Source organism: Ambystoma mexicanum, chromosome 13 (genome assembly GCF_040938575.1).
Source record: "Ambystoma mexicanum isolate Mex_15411 chromosome 13, UKY_AmexF1_1, whole genome shotgun sequence".
In the NCBI taxonomy this organism is placed as follows: domain Eukaryota; kingdom Metazoa; phylum Chordata; class Amphibia; order Caudata; family Ambystomatidae; genus Ambystoma; species Ambystoma mexicanum.
The window spans coordinates 753,920,963-753,936,057 of record NC_090938.1 but is presented as its reverse complement, the minus strand read 5'-3'; the positions used below and the strand labels follow the sequence as shown (position 1 = coordinate 753,936,057).

The following is a 15,095-nucleotide window of genomic DNA, read 5'->3' as shown; positions in this document are numbered from 1 at the left end:
GTTTGTTGTTTTCTCCTGCCAAGAGTGAGACTCTTTTCCTCACACTCTTGGACATGATTTGAGGGGTTCCTTTGACTGTTAATGAGTTTTATGGGCTATGGGGTCTTTTACTCCATAGGGTCTCATGTATTTTTACTATGTGTGTTACACGGCACCCTCAGTGCAGTGACGCAGGGGTGTCATAGTGACCCCCAAACATAGACTCCATACCCTGGGACTGACTTCTGTCTCCCAGGGCATGTAAAGTCACCATTGGCTTTACTAGTCCCAAATTACGAACAGAAACCAGTACAAACCATCATATTGTGGACGTACTGGTCGGTGCAATTCGATTGCCCCGGGGCACGTCTCCATCCCCCCTGATCGAGTTTTGGCTGGTGGCAGTGGATACTACTTTTTATATTCGACCGCAAATATATCTCTATGGGATTTTCCCATTGTTCGAGGCTACCAACTTTAATTATTTAATTCCTATAGCCTTGAACATACCACCGGGTTATTTATTTAATATTAATTCACCGGTTGGTATTTTTTGACAGAACTCGATTCTAAAATGGCGTTTGTGTTCTTTTCTGTGACTCCAACCCAAGTCGAGCCCTTTGTTCCACATTTTGCCGGGCTTCTCCACAGAAGCCTCCAAAAGTGGTGCCACTCTGTCTGGGTACCACAGGGGGCGTGGGAGGGAGTTTAGGCACCCTGGACTGAGTTGCCTTGGCAACTCAAGTCACACTCTTGTGTGACTGGCCCAAGTGGTGAGCCGGCCGGCTCACCACTTAGCATGTTTGATTGACAGCTAGGCTGAAGGCCTGTTCCTGTGCCTGTGCCCCCATTCCATCCTTCCTCGCTGAGGGTAGAGGGCAGGAGCCCCCCCTCCCATCCACTCTACGCACACGGAGTGCATCCTCGCCGGCACCATCGAAGGGCCTGCCTGACCCTGTCTTCAAGAGTGCCTGACTCCCGTATGCCGGGCGCCGCGCGGCACTAAAGCGAGGCTGATCCGCGCTCGAAGCAGTTTTACACTGCTTTCATCCGCCGGTAGGCGGAACCGCCGGCGGCCAGCACGAAGGCCACACAAAGGCCTGTTCCTGCGCCTGTGCCCCCATTCCATCCTTCCTCGCTGAGGGTAGAGGGCAGGAGCCCCCCCTCCCATCCACTCTACGCACACGGTGCATCCTCGCCGGCACCATCGAAGGGCCTGCCTGACCCTGTCTTCAAGAGTACCTGACTCCCGCATGCCGGGCGCCGCGCGGCACGAAAGCGAGGCTGATCCTCGCTCGAAGCAGTTTTACACTGCTTTCATCCGCCGGTAGGCGGAACCGCCGGCGGCCAGCACGAAGGCCACACAAAGGCCTGTTCCTGCGCCTGTGCCCCCATTCCATCCTTCCTCGCTGAGGGTAGAGGGCAGGAGCCCCCCCTCCCATCCACTCTACGCACACGGAGTGCATCCTCGCCGGCACCATCGAAGGGCCTGCCTGACCCTGTCTTCAAGAGTGCCTGACTCCCGCATGCCGGGCGCCGCGCGGCACGAAAGCGAGGCTGATCCTCGCTCGAAGCAGTTTTACACTGCTTTCATCCGCCGGTAGGCGGAACCGCCGGCGGCCAGCACGAAGGCCACACAAAGGCCTGTTCCTGCGCCTGTTACGCGCATGGGAGCGCGGCGTGGCCACCCCCCCTGCCCAATTTAAGCCTCCCCGACCGCCTTCTGCAAAGCCCGAGGCAAGCTATCGGATCCAAGCATCCTAACATCTCCATTCATACAAGGAGATCCTACTGTAAGTACTTTGCCCCTGTCCTTGTCCAATTACTGAGATTGCAATGTTACGACTCCTCCTCAGTCGGCCTATTTCAGTACCCCTTTTACTACGTGGACCGTCATTTCAAGGAGTATAATCTCGCATGCCAGTACCGGGGATACTACTGTAGCCATGTTCTCTGAGCCACTATTATCTGAACGTGTTTCCGGCCACCCTTGAAACTCTCGAACTATAGCATATCATAAGTATATTGTGCCTCTGGGCCACTACTAGACCACCTTATAACTGTATTGTGCCTTAAGGTCTCTTACAGACCATTCAATTGCGTTGTGCCTTAAGGTCGTTTACAGACTATTTCAATTGTGTTGTGCCTTAAGGTCGTTTACAGACCACTTCAATTGTGTTGTGCCTTAAGGTCTCTTTCAGACCACTTCAATTGTGTTGTGCCTTAAGGTCGTTTACAGACTATTTCAATTGTGTTGTGCCTTAAGGTCGTTTACAGACCACTTCAATTGTGTTGTGCCTTAAGGTCTCTTTCAGACCACTTCAATTGTGTTGTACCTTAAGGTCTCTTACAGACCATTCAATTGTGTTGTGCCTTAAGGTCTCTTTCAGACCACTTCAATTGTGTTGTGCCTTAAGGTCTCTTACAGACCATTCAATTGTGTTGTGCCTTAAGGTCTCTTACAGACTATTTCAATTGTGTTGTGCCTTAAGGTCTCTTACAGACCATTCAATTGTGTTGTGCCTTAAGGTCTCTTACAGACTATTTCAATTGTGTTGTGCCTTAAGGTCTCTTACAGACCATTCAATTGTGTTGTGCCTTAAGGTCGTTTACAGACCACTTCAATTGTGTTGTGCCTCTTGGTCGCCTACAGACCATTTCCTGTCCCTGCCAACTAGCTCATAGGGAACCCACTCTGGCAGCCAGCACCACCATCATGCACATCAGCGTGCGCCTTCTATTGCACTACCTCCTTACCACACATCTGTCCCTATTCACTCAACCACCCAAGTCAACCACTCCTACCATTGAGGCTAATAACCTGGCCTGCCCTTACCCACTTGACCTAGCGTCACCCACCATGACCTTGACACCCTCAACGAGTCCTTCAGTAACTACCGTTGACACTCACCACCCCTGCAACCAGATTAACCAATACCTCAATGACCCAGCCCTCTGGCTCAAACACTTTGCCACAAAACCTACCCCCAACCAACCCTGCCCTCTCACTCTCAGGAACACGAGACTAGGCACCAGATTCCGCATTCGTCCTTCCCGCACCAACACCACTAAGCAAGCCCCACGCACACCACCCAGCCCGCCTTCGCCCACCGCCACTTGCAAAACTAAGACCACAGGGGTTAAATTCCCTGTGTTCAAGGGTGCCCTCATCAATGCTGAATCCCTCACAGCACACGCTCTTGACATAGCCGACCTTATCACCACTGCCGACCTTGACTTCATTGCCATATCTGAAACCTGGCTACATGCCGCCTCTGGCCCTTCTCTATCCTTGGCCTTACCGCCTGACTATGGCATCACTCGCTGTGACCGCTCCTCTACCCATACTAGAGGTGGCAGCGTGGCATTCATCCACAAAAACTCCCTTGACCTGAGAGTGGTATCCGAATCCAAACTTCAATCAGCTGAACTGCTGACAATCAAATTACTACTAACACCTAACCAAACGGCCACCCTTCACCTTATCTACAGGCCTCCAGGGCCGGCTCCCACCTTTGTCAGTGAAATTTCCACTCTTCTTCTTGACAAAACAAAAAACAACTCCCAAACAATCATCTTAGGTGACTTCAATCTTGGTCGCGGTGACCCTAAGGATCCTGTAGCAACTGATCTGGAATATGCTCTTACCGACCTTGGCCTCACCTTGTACATACAAGAACCGACCCACATCAAAGGCAGGACCATCGATTGGTTAGCCGGTTCCAACTGCAACATCCAGGTCCTCAATAACTCCCCTTGCTTATGGTCTGACCATCACATCATAACATTTAACATTGAAGCTAACCCGCGAGCCCTAACACCCATAGCCCCAGCCCTCCCCACCCGTAATAAAAAAAACATAACAAGAGAACAACTCCTCCCACTGCTACTCCCCTCTCTTAATGCGGCGACCAACGCCTGTTCTGATCCCACCTCCCTAGCAGACATCTACAACCAAACGATGCTCACGGCCATTGACACCATAGCACCAATTAAAACCAGGAAGGCTAAACCACGAGCACATCTCAACTCATGGTTCACTCCACAGCTAAGAATCCTCCGCAAAGCCAAACGCTGCGCGGAAAACCGTTGGAAAAGCCACCCTTCTGATGAGCATAAAGACGGCTTCCTTCTCGCCTCCCTCACTTATAAAGACGCCATCATCACTGCTAAAAAAGAATCACTTAATAATCGTATCATGCAAGCCGACTCTAATTCCAAGGAACTCTTTAGAGTCCTAAAAGAGCTCGAAACCCCAGTCTCCCCGCCAGACACTTGCACGAAAGACAGCAAATGGTGTGCTAACATTCAAGCAGCCCTTCTAAACAAAATCTCTACGCTCCAATCTAAAATAAATGAAAAACAGGACTGCCTGAGGCGGGACAACCGCTCATTCTCCCCCACTAGGCCCACCTTCTCCAACTCTGCCAACATCAAACCTTTCACCTTCGCACCGCTCACTGTCACCGAAGTAGAAAACATCATCCTCAGGATGAAACCTTCCAACTGCCAAGGTGACCCGTGCCCAGCTCGCATCATTAAGGACTCCGCCCATGACCTAGCCCCATTCATTACAACCTTCATTAACTCATCCTTTGAAACAGGTATTGTCACGGACAACCTTAAAGATGCCTGGGTGATCCCGCTACTAAAAGAAACGTCCCTTGACCCAAGCATACCCACGAACTTCCGACCCATCACTACAGTACCATTTCTGCTGAAGATACTGGACCCGGAAGTTTATCTGCAGATCCAAAACTACCTTGAATCTAACAATCTGTTAGGTCTACGACAATCCGGATTTCGGCCCAGACATGGGACCGAAACGGCTTTACTAGACCTAAAAACCCAGATCGAAGTCCTGAAGGACAAGGGCAAATTAGCAATGCTATTACTCCTCGACCTCTCCGCCGCATTTGATTTGGTTAACCACCAGATCCTTTGCAGGCACCTCCACTCTGCTGCCAACTTCTCTCCCTCCGCAGCGGCCTGGATCAAATCCTTCCTGAGCAACAGATCTATGAGGGTCTTTGCACCCTCCGCTGCCGCAGCTCCCTCCCCTATTCATTGCGGTGTTCCTCAGGGTTCTTGCGTGTCACCTACTCTTTACAATATCTTCACGAAACCACTCTTTGATGTGCTTGATTATTTGGGTGTCTCCTACACCAACTATGCGGACGACACCCAGATACTCATTCCCATTTCTGGTGATTATCTTGCTGACACCAAGGCCCTCAATGACGTCTACTTGGTCATCCAAGCCTGGATGGCCCAGCACCAGCTATGTCTGAACGACGATAAGACGGAGCTACTTATCCTGGGTACTTCACAACGCCTTAGCAAACTTGAGCCATCCTATCAGTCATTCATCATAGACGGCAACTCCATACAAGTCTCGAAAGACACCAAAACACTAGGCTTTTACCTAGATTCCACCTTATCCTTGTCAAGACAAACTAATGCAGTCAGGTCCACCTCCGCCTACACGTGCAAACTCATTTCAGCCTGTAGACCTTTCCTCACCACCCACAATAGCGTCACACTAGCGAGAACACTTATCATGGCAAAAATAGATTACTGCAGTGCTCTATATTTAGGCACTAGCCAAGAAAACCTATCCAAACTCCAAACCACCCAGAACAATGCAATTCGAGCGGCCCTGAACATCCCTCGTAACCACCACATCTCAGAAGCCAGAACTAGCCTTAAGTGGTTACCCGTGAAGCAGAGAATTTCCCTAAAAACGCTTGCCCTCACGCACAAATGCCTAGCCAACAAGGCTCCGATCTATCTCTGCAGTCGGCTTTCGCGCCACTCCACTGCCCGTCCACTAAGAACTGCCCAGACTAACTGCCTTACTATAACCAGGTTTAAGCTCCAAAAAGCCGGAGGCACCAGCTTCCCTGTCCTAGCCTCCAAACTTTGGAATACCCTCCCCGCTGCCACCAGAGCTGAAGACTCCTTCAACACCTTCAAGAATAAAACCAAATCCTGGCTCTTTGACCAGCAATAGTTGTGTCAGACATTTGTCCTACTTACCCAGCCCGCCTGTTCTCTTACATGATTTCCGGGCTGCTACCCTCCCAACTACCTCAGGGATACTTCCTCTGCTGAGCCTAGGGATACTGTACCCTGTGTAATATTTGTAATTATTAAGTTTGTTTTTTGCTGTTTTGACACACTTTTATTGTAATTTATATCCCTGTATGTTCTTTTCTTGCAGCCTTGTACAAATTGCGCCCTGATGCCCTTGGGCCTGTTGGTTTGCGCGTTATAAATAAACAAATACAAATACAAATACAATGGGGGTTTCTTGCATAAAAGTAGGGCTTTTGGGACTGGAACTTCAGAAGTCGCCACAGGACCTGAGAATCCGAAGAGGGAGAAGCTGAGATGGCCTGCAACGATGACACCACCGGTGGAGCCCTGCTGAACCATCTCACCACTTCCCGACGACAGAGGAGATCTTCTTGCCGGAGAGTCTCTTCCCCTTGAGCTGGTGGGGACAACCAGTTCGCTTTCCTTTTCGCCTGCCAGGACGTCTAGTGGTCGAATTGCCTGTGCCAAGCACCCCGGCAACCGGATAGCCACTTACCACTGAAGCACGAAAGAAAGGACCGCTCCTTTGAATCGAGAAACTCCGCGGCTGGTTTCTTCCCTGGCAGCACAACGACCTCCTGCTTTGCTCCCCTACAAGATCTTCTCTTTTGCCGGACGAAGCACCGACTCACAGCCGCTGCCAAGAACAACTGCCCCCGCTGGAGTGTTCTCACCATGTCAAGGTACTGTGTCCGCCTGGCCTCCCTTTCAATAGATTGCTACAAGGTGACAGTAAATCCTTAACCTTCTAGACTGGGCTGGCCTCTTGACCATCTAACTGGTCCCTTTCTTTTGGTCCAACTTCTTTCTGAACCTTTTCGAGACTCTTGTGCACTTTTCAACCATGTGACCTTGGACACATTTCGTTCTGATCCTCTTAAAGTGGATCCGGCTTTCTGAGCTCTAACTTCACGTTTTGATTCTGCCTTCCTCTCTTGCTGTGTTCTTTTGAAAGTGTTGGGATCTGTTTCAATTTATGCTCTGCCTTTCTCTCCCTTTTAAACCAAATTATTAGAGTGCCATCTGCGTAAAGCGCTCACCGTTGTCTGAAAATAAGTGGTGCTTTACTTAAGACTTGTCTAATATTCTTTTAAGGGAGTGTATATACTTTAGTGACTGTGTTTTTGAACTTGCTTGATATTAGTGCCAGTGTGTTTTCATAGATGTGTTTTTAAATAAATAACTATATATCTTTTACACCAAAGCTCTGGACAGTGTTTGCATGTTCTACTGTGTTTACCTGCCCTATTGTGTATGCTCTGTATACTGCCTAACTCTTCTTGAGAGAAGTCTGACTGCTCAGCCACAGCTACCAGGTAAATCTGGATGGTGCAGATTGCTACCAATTGGGTTTACTGCTAACTCTTGTAGTCCTAAACTTTTTGCAGTGGTCCCTAAGGGAACTGCACAGGTTTCTGCCTAACAGTGAGTGACTGTTGGTGAGTGAATGGGTGAGTGAGTAAGTAGGTGAGTGAGTGGTTTGTTGAATGAGTTGTGCAGTTTATGAGTGCTTACAGGAGTGTGATTTGGTGGGTGAATGCATTGCTGTGTGTGCTGGTGAGTGAGTGGGTGAGTAAGTGGGTGGGGAGTGACTGGGGTGTTTAGTGACTGGATGAGCGAGTGAGTTGGCAAGTGAGTTGAGTAGGCGATTGTGTAAGTGTTTGAATGACTGAGTGTGTGTTGGTGAGACAGTAGGTAGGTTGGCGAGAGAGTGAGTTATTGAGTGAGTGAGTGGGTTGGTGACTTAGTGGATGGAGTAGTGAGTGAGTGAATGATATGATATGATATGGCATTTATAACAGACCTATATATATATATAAGTATTTCAAGGCACCACGAGGCAAGGGAGGGGGAACAGAGGGAAGACAGACAATGATCCTACTAGGCCAGGTGTCATTCAGCTCACGCAAGTGCATGGGAAGAGGGAAAGGGGAAAGTGTGGGGGGGGACAGTGCAGCACACGGGATAAAAGAATAAATAACAATAAGTAGAAGTATGGCCAGCAGGTGGCAAGTGCAAGGGTAAGTGCAGACAACAGGTGTAAGTGCTGGTTGTGGGACTGTAGGGATGCAGAAAACAGTCCCCAAACGAGGGGGTTGCCAGGAAGGCAGTGCAGGTGTGCAACTGGAGGGGGAGGGGACCTGGGCCCGAGATCAGAGGGTGGCCAGGTAACCAGTACAGTTTCAGTTCAGTTTCAGCCAGGAGGTAAATGGGCGAGTGAGTGTATAGGCGAGTGAGTAGATGAGAGAGAAGGTGAGTGAGTGAGCGAGTGAGTGTGTTAGTCAGTAGAGGTGCACTCTTATGAAATGACATTTCTCGGAGGGCCAGGGATCAGATACGAAGATTCAGAGTGGCCAGGGCAGAGGCAGGGAACTTATGAAAAGAAAAGATGTTTCAGGCTTTTTCTGCAGGAGAGTAGGCTGCTGGCAAGACTGGGTGGGTGGATGGGATGTTGCTCCACTGCATGGGCCCCTGGCTCCACACATGGTAGAGGTTTATATTTAGATGTAGAACAGGTGGAGCGCCTGGGTACTCCATGCCTGAGCTTTCAGTGAGAGACGGCGGTGGTGGAGTTCCCTGGGGGAGCCCCTTAGCACTGAGGAGAGAGGCGTAAGAGTATAGTAGTGGGAAGTGAGAGCCCCTCATCACGAAAGAATGAGTGGCAGAAGTGTAATGCATGCTTCATTCGTCTCCCATCCTCATTCCGTGATAGGTTGGTGTTTGGTGGGGATGAGGCTGGAGCACGCGCACACTGGCGGCAGGGTTGGGGAGGTTGATGCTCATCCCGTCTGCCTGCATGTGCATGCGCAGCGGGTAATTATTAATACTGCAATGTGAATGATGCCTACCCCTTATGTGAGGATGTAACACTGCTCCAAAAATAGAATACAAACAAACCAAGGCATGCGATAAGCATATACCGTAATGCTATGCCAGATGGCAAGTGATTCATCCTTTCTATCTCTCTCATATACCATATAGTCTTGGAGATGACCTGGTGGGTGGCGGGTGAGTCCTCTAGGGCAGCCAGTACATGGTTCACACCATTGAGGTGTCAGATCCGGGGGTTCCTATGTATTTGTGTTTGCCTGCACCAGGGATGGGATAGTGTACCAGGCGATGCCCGTGACCATAAAACCATCGATGGTGGCCCTATGGCTGCCTCTTGGTCTTCCCTCGGGGGACTGGCAGAGGGGTCACCTTGTCCGGGATCACTATCAGTTTCATCTTTTGCTGGGTGGTACTGTGGGGTGTATTTAAAGGCCCAAAACAGAAGTCCCTTTCACATGAATAGCAAGATTTTAAACACTGAAACAAAAAAGGCCTGGATTGTGTTTTTGTTTTTCAAGTAAAATTAAAGAGCCATGGGGAAAGGGGCCTACCTGTCATTACCCATGGACAAGCAGCATTTTAATTTACAAAAGAAGGAGGAATCAAAGACTCCTGTCAAATGGAAAACAGGGTTTTTAAACATTGAAAACAAAAACGGTCTGCACATGTGTGTGCAAATAAAAACATCTTTAAAAAAAGCAAAAGTGGAAAAAAATATTGCTGCTCACAGAAAAATGTCAGGAAAACAAAACATGATTTGTGGGTTGACAAAAGCAATGCATATTATGTTTCACCCACAAAACTTCAGTGACATTTGAAGAGCCACTTTGTCTTCAGGGAAACTGTCAGCCCAAGGGAGACCCTGTTTCTGACTTTGGGCAAAACTTCACAAAGGACAACTCCCACTTCCAGCCTGGATGTCACATCTCCCATCTAATGACCACCCGCAATAAAAATGTGCTGCTAAAGGTGTCAAAATTCAATGTTTCCCAGACCTGCTGGCTAGGAAAGCAGGGACTTCAACGAAATTTGCCCTTGGCTCGAGCACGGCTAATATGTCTGAAAATGGGGGCTGCAACTTCAAAGAGCAAACTACCAACTTCAGAGAGACTCATAAAAACATCTGGTCACAGGCGGGCCCAGGAAGACAGATGGCTGTGCTGGATGAAGCAGATCTTCCATTTGCTGAACATAAATATTCACAATTAAGTTAAAAGGACTTAAACATTTAGTACTTTTTCTCAGACATCATAAGGCGGATTGATTTCATTTTTGTACCATTTTTTATGTAGTTTCTACTCGATTTTGGGGATATAAAATGCATCTACTTGTGACACTGGGAACTGTAATGGCCAGTTAGACTACGTTTCTGGCAGATCTGAACATGTTCCAAATGCGAGAGTTGGTGAACGGGTGGAAAATGAAATTAGGGATATGCTTAATAACTTACATATTCATAACTGTTGTGCTTTTTATGGCAATGGCAGACATGTGCCACATGGCCATGCTACATCATACGGATTTGGTGGTTGGCTTATCTTATTCTCCATGATCAGCTAAAACAGAAAATATGTTTAGTATGGCAGTTGCAAGTAAAATTATGAAGTTGTGATACATAACTAGCTCTTGCCAAAAAGCTGAAAGGAGAACAAAGTGTTAATTATATAGTGCCTCCTCATTATTTATATTGGCCCAAGCCCATTCGCTCTACATGGAAAACCGCGTTGCAAAGTTCCGATTTTTGGGTTAACTTCACCGCCATTTTAAGATTCATCCGCCATTTTGATTTCCACTCGTGTTCTACGTTCTAAAATGGTGGACTGTGTTTTCGACTTGCAGCCAAGCCTTACGACCTTTGAGTTCTGTTAATGTTTAGGTTGTCCGAGAACTGACTGTTTAAACTGAGCAAAGAGACCTTGTGCTTCATATGTACTGTCATTCAAGTGTTGTCTGCCCTCACAAGCCTTATCCTTGTATAAACATTGGGACAATGAAGGACAAACCTCGAGCGTATTCTTTACCTGAACTACATTGTAGAAACTCTTGAAATAAGGCTTACAGCGGAATCTGAGAACATACATCACTATTGTGTCTTCATGGAAGTACACACTTATGTAATCCTTTGCATAATATTGTAAAATCTGTATGTAAACTAGGCACAAACTCTAGACCACAAATTATTAACGTGAAGAGAGGCTGGACAATATTTTAGGAAATGTATAAAAATGGTAGTGTTTGAATGTCCAGCTCTCTCTCTCCTCTCTGTGTCAGCTGGTACACACTGCGAGGTGTTGGGAGCCAGATAGCTTTCTGTTTTGCTTTGTAAACTGTACAGTAATTTCAGCCCATGATTGGTGTATTTTATTTGTGGTACTCAGCCTCGATATCTCTTTCCGATGGCGCCCCGAATAGGGACCCTCAAGATTGATGCCACCTCATTGAAGAGTAGACGCGGCTATCGGACCGGGATCGGACGGTGAGAAAAAGGGGGCCCCTTTTGGATGAGACGCGATACCTCAACAGTACTGCACAATCCGATCCCTGGACAGTGAGCATGCGGTCCGAGACGGCATCTTGACGAGGGTCCATATATCGAGGTGGGCAGTTTTGCTGAAATCACCAACCACGAGGGTCCTTTGTCCTTTGTAATACAATCGGACCCCTTTAGTGCTTTGAATCAGGTGAGTCGTGCTCCGGTTCCTAAGTATTCTGATTTTTGGTTGCAGATTTGTACTCATGAGCACAAACGACGCCAGGTAACACCAGTAATCTGACATGCCTGGGAAATTGTCTGCCTGTTTCAGGGGATTGTTCCGCAGAGACAGACAATCTTTGGAATTGGGCCAACTGGCGCCACAGGAGGGGTCGTCGGCATGTACTATGTACTGTAAGTACGGCATTGGTAGTAGAGTATTCAACAATATTTGGCACAGACAAACTAGACATGCTTCCGAATTTCAGTGGCCAGTCAATGGTAGTTTTGAGATTGCCCGAATAGAGTATTTAGAATCCATATTATTAAAAAAAACTAGATCTGCAGTATTCCAGATCAGATTGTCTTAATTGAGGGGATGGGGATACACTTGGCTGTAATGTGGAATAATTTGATGGACACAGATGTCCCACAAGGATTGAGGGATTTGAACGTTTTAGCCTATTCAAGGGATACTGCGGAGAAAGTTTATGAGCATGTTGAGACGGTTTTTGAGTTAAGAAGGGAGTTAGAATGGTTACAGAACGATGAAATAGATGGTGATAGTTTGGATGCTTTTTACGTGCAGAAACGGTTCCTTCCTCCTTGTAAGTCAACAAGTGAAGAGACGCGAATTTGCACGAGGGATGCACTTACATGGATTTCAGATATTTCGATATCTCTCATAGAAGTATATGATACGTATAGTCAGTATACTCCAGAAATGCAGAGGAAAGTGTTACAGGTAATGGTAGAATACCTGCAGGATGAGTGTATAAAGAAAAAGATTTGTTGTCCCGCAGAATTATTCAATATTTATAAAAGAGCTTTTGCACCTGATACTGTTTCCACCACTTTAGCGCTTGGTTTGTCTCTGTTGCTTAGTAAACGTTTGTCGTTGCCTACTTCTCAGTTGCCAATGAGAGAGGTTCCTCCGACATTTGTTCCTAAAGTTGAGATTCCAGCTAATGTCGCAGCAGGTACAGCAGCCGTCACTATTGAAGCTCACTATGTATCGCAATTTGTTCACGTCCCGTTCTCCAGACAGGAAGTGAATACTATTAGACAGTCGATTCCAGACATTATGAAAAATCCAACAGGGTTTTACAAAGAAATAGAATCTGTCCTGCATTCGTCAGTTTTCACTTTGGGTGATATAGATTTGTTGTTTCCCGTGATCCTCCCTGCTGATTTATGGAAACAGATTAGGACTATAGATGATCTAGCAGGGTTAGGTGACATGTGGGTTAACTTGGTGAGGATAGACGGAGAAAGGAAAGCTGGTGTGAGACCACCGCAAGTGATACTGACCTTGCCAGACAGAATAGTAACGAAATTAAAAACGTTGGTTCCCGAGAGAAGGATTGTTTGGGACAAACTCATTGCTTGTACCCAAGGAAAATCTGAAGGTGCTACCGAATTCTTTAATCGGTTCGAACAAGTATTCTCAGATTTTAGCGGACAGGATTTAAGCACCGAGTCAGGGAAAAGATTGTTTGGGGATAAGTTTGTGTGTGGATTGTTGCCTGATATCCACTCACAAATTATGACTTCTGAGAGTGTTTGACAAGCTAAATCACAGTCCGAAGTATTGCATATGGCCCAGTATTACGAAAATAGATTCAATAATGAAAAAGAAATGATTGAAAAGAAAAGGGGAGATTTAAAAACCAAAGTATTATTGCAAAAGATGGTCAGAGGGCCTAGAGGTGGGAGTACACAGTTTTGAGGTAAATTTGTTCCACAAGGTAATGCGCCATTGGGTCCTGTACACACGAACCAATGTGCTTATTGCAGACAAGAGGGTCATTGGAGAGCACAATGCCCAATCCTTCAGCAACGGTGGAATAAAATATATGGTGTCATGGGTAGATGATCCAGAGGCCACCCTGGGGTAGGGGGTCCTGGTAGAAGCCAGTTTGCTCAAAATTCAAAGTCATTCTCGCAAGACAATCAGCAACCTAGTATAGATAGCAGAAATATTTTTGATAATTCCTCAACTGCCTATCTTTCTGAAGCTCTTGCCTTCGACGATATACTGTTTCGTTAGGACAGCCCGAAGCAGGTCTGTAACCGACGCCTATTCCCGTTAATCAGAAAGGTCCCTATGTTGAGATGACGGTGGGGAATAGGAAGCATAGGAGGTGTTCCATTGATCATTTGCGGGTTACAGACATCCCACTGTCAGGGCAGAATAACGTTTATGTAGGGTTTTCTGGCACACCAATGGTTAGTCCGGGTTCACGGCCGAGGCCATTCACAGATCACTGTCTGTTTCTTGTGACAACGTACTGTGGAGAGAATTTGTTGGGGTTGAATTTGTTGAAGTAATTAAATGCGGTAATTCATTGTTCTTCGGATGGAGTGCGTTTGATGATTTCACCCCAGCAATCTTCTGCCTCACAGTTTTTGACTAGACCTTTGCCGCCAGAATTTAATGAATTTCCGGCGTGTTCATGGGTGGTTGATGACAATGATGTTGGTATTATGCAAATTGAGCCTGTTAAAATTGTTTTGAAACCAGTTGCCTCGAATTCCACAATATAAGATTTCAGTTGATGGTGAGCAAGCTTTGAAGAGCATAGTCTCCTACTTTGTACATTGTGGGGTAATTGAAGAAATTGCAGGAAGTTTGTGCAATAGCCTGATTTTACCAGTGTATAAGAAAGGGGATAATGCGATCCCGTTTCGTTTCATTATCGATTTGCGTGCTATCAATAAGATTGTTGCTCCACATTTCCAATTTTGCCTGATGTAACTACGATATTAACAATGATCCCAGCTTCTGCTACCCATTTTAGTGTGGTGGATCTTAAGAATGCCTTCTTTAGCATTCCCATACACGTGGATAGTAGATATTTGTTCACGTTAACCTTAGGGGGACGCTCGTTTACATTCACCCGTGCACCACAAGGGTACACGGAGAGTCCGAGCATTTATAGTAGAGCTTTGAAAGAGCAGCTCGATACACTTGAGTTGCATTCCACTTGTGCATTATTGCAGTACGCTGACAACCTTCTCTTAGCTGCAGACTCAGAAAGTGCTTGCAAGGAAGGTACTGTGTTATTGCTTATTGACCTAGCAAATCATGGGCATAAAGCTTCATTAAAAAAGTTTCAGTATTGTCTACTGGAGTTCGCCTATGCAGGCTATCTCCTGTCAAAGGAGGGAAGAAGATTGACACCTGAACAGATAAAAAGCATTTCTAGCATGTCTGTCCCAAATACACAGAAGGAAGTCAGAGCCTTGATAGGAATGGCTTCTTACTGTAGACAGTTGATCCCGAACCTTTCACTAGTGATAAAACCAATGTTGGCATTGACAAAGAAGCGCATTTCTTTGTCATTGCTGTGGAACTTGGAACACCAGAAAGCTTTTGATCTGCTCAAGACTGCACTGTGTTCAGCACCGGTTTTGGGCACACCAAATTATGAAGAGGCCTTTGTGTTGTATGTGCATGAATGTGATGGATGTGCTTTGGCTGTGTTAACAC

The 15,095-nt window shown here is 46.8% G+C and overlaps 1 protein-coding gene across 1 annotated transcript in view; it reads right to left on the bottom strand.

Annotated features, from left to right (window-relative positions):
- Positions 1 to 15,095, bottom strand: part of LOC138520681 (natural cytotoxicity triggering receptor 3-like) — a 79,638-nt gene that overhangs the window by 20,966 nt on the left and 43,577 nt on the right. The window lies entirely within an intron of this gene.